Raw genomic sequence first — 2,678 nt, forward strand, 5'->3', positions numbered from 1 at the left:
ATGTAAATATCTTATATCTTCTCTTGAGATTATGAAATCTAATTATCAAATCTAGGGAGACAGGATTATTATTCAATCTATTGTTCCTAGTAGATAGAAACAACTGCCCAGGAACTCCTAATTCCTGTGTGGTAACAGACATTAAAATTAGAAACATGGGAAGAACCATTTCGGAGGGAAAAATGGTGGATTTAGTTATGAGCACAGTCCTTTAATACTAAAGCAAATGGGTCAAAAATCCACAGCTGCAATAGCTACCTCTGGGAAATGAGAAGCAAAGGAAAAAGCAATCTCATAACAAGAAGAGGTCTCTCTGCTGCCCTTTGCCAACAGGGATCCTGCATTGACCTGGCCACATGCCCATTTAATAATCCCACAATTCAATAGGGAAACTGCAGCATTGGCAGCATGTGTACCAAGGGACTGCTGAGTCATTGTCTGTGCAGGAAGCACAAGGCTGTGGATTTTTACATTTAGATTTTCACTCTGGCTAGGCACAGGATCCTGCAATCCTAATTTTGGAAAAATCTCTTTATATAACACATTGTTGCATGATTCTCTCATTAAAACTTAATGAAAAACAATTCTCAACATTGGAATGTGCTCATAGGCATCATTTGAAAAATCTGACCGATGTTAATATCTATTGCACTTATATTGAAAATAAGGTCCCGAAGAGATGTTTAGGTTGTGAATATTAAAATGTGACCAGAGTGGAAATAGGCTAGAATAGAGGAACTCAAGGAAAGGGTGATTTGGTTATTATTCTCCTGTGAGTGTTGCATGATTACAATACCCTGCATCCGTTTCAAAGGGACTGAGTCTGCAGCTGACAATTCAAAGAAGCAATAACAGCAGAAAACCCAACAACAACAAAACAAAGATTCCCAAACCATCTGCCAATAACCTCTGTTGCTCCTTGGACACCACTAGCTTTTAGTTCTTAGATTTCATAAATATATAGCAACACTATAAGTATTATGTTATTTCATTTCCTGCATATTCATTTTATATTCATTTCATACTGTATGCCAAACACATCTACATTATTTTACACATTGAAAAGCTTTAAATAAACTGAAGGGAACAGGATAATTACCATGAAATAAAGAGTCAGATAAATACAGAAGAATACAGAGAAGGGTACAGACAAGGGGAGGAGGTTGCAACATCATACGGATGAAAAAAAATAGTCGACATCTTAGGATGCTGAATGGTGCAGTGCAGGCTATATCAAAATAAAAGCTCTCACAGTAATGCTCATTGTCTCAGCCATTTATTCCCCCGAAAACGTATGAATAAAAACAAAGGGAGAAAAGAGAATTGTTGAAAAAGATCCTAGCATGTTAATATAATTGCTTTCATGGAACCAAATATAAATTTCAATCAAGAGAAAATATTTATGTTTATGTTTTCTCCTTTCAGCAGATGAATTAATAAAAAAATCAAAAACACGCTGTCAGCTCATCCTAAAACATACAGAGAAATTAAATGAATCATTTTGCTTAGCTTGCCTGCTCCTCATCCTAGCCTCTTTTATTTCCAGCAGGTGTGTTTATTTTTCTTTTCATAAGGCTCAATCCTACCTCAGCACTTGAGCTCCTATTTCAAAAGATGTCTGACTCAGCTTCAAGTCACTCCTGCTGCCGCTGCCTTACTCTAGTGTTAGTGAGCTTCACTTCCTGTCCTTACCTCTGCCTTTTTAGGGCCGAATCTGTCTCTCAGGGCTGGATTTTTATCTGCTACAGCCCAATCTCTCAAAAGCTGTCTGTTCAGCCCAGTGGGTTCTAGTACTGGCAGATTCTATTCCTTCAGAGTACTTGGGGTCCTTTCTACCACACCCTTTTTTTCTCTGAGATTGTTACATAATGTTTAGGGTGGACCCTGGGAATCTACCTATGTTTAAAGCTTCCCAAGAGATTATGATTTGCATAAATGTTTTGGAAACTGTCCTTAGGTATCCCTGGGTAGCTCAGCTATCTTTAGCTGGGTCTCTGACACTTCCAGAGAAATTCATGCCCATTTATCATTTTCAATCTACCTAACTTATACCGCTTTGCCATCTCAACATTAATTTGGATCTTTTTTTTTTTACCACTGGCTTTATACCTTCTGTATAAAACTTCTGGACTCAAACCTGACTTATTGGCATAGACACTTTTTCTCAATATGTGGTCCCTGGAATACTTGCATCAGGTATCATGAGGTGAGATGGTAGTTCTTGCTATTAATAAAATGCAGACTCTGAAGCCCACCACAGATCTACTGAATCTGAATCTCTTGAGATGAGGCTTAGTGATTTGCATTTTAAACAAACACCAGAGGTATGTTGAAGAACCACTAGCTTTGTCTTTCATGGCTTAGTAGAACAAGGATATATACTTAAAAGACCTGGAAACAAGTATACTTTTTCTGTTACCTTGGATGAGTTGATTCACTTTCCTGTTTTCTTATCTGAAAAAAAAAATGATGATGACAATACCACACAGCTCGCATGATGGCTGATGTCCATTTTAGTCTGGACAATTTAAATGGATCCAGCTCATCCATAAAAATGCAACCAGAAAAAAAAAAAAAAAAAACTACAACAACAACAAAAAAGATCTAATGGAGATGAATATCCCTCAATCTTTAGTTTCCATCCCACTAGCGTTTACATCTCTGACCTATCTTCCCCT

This window comes from Propithecus coquereli, unplaced genomic scaffold (assembly GCF_000956105.1).
Source record: "Propithecus coquereli isolate 6110/MARCELLA unplaced genomic scaffold, Pcoq_1.0 Scaffold293, whole genome shotgun sequence".
Lineage (NCBI taxonomy): Eukaryota > Metazoa > Chordata > Mammalia > Primates > Indriidae > Propithecus > Propithecus coquereli.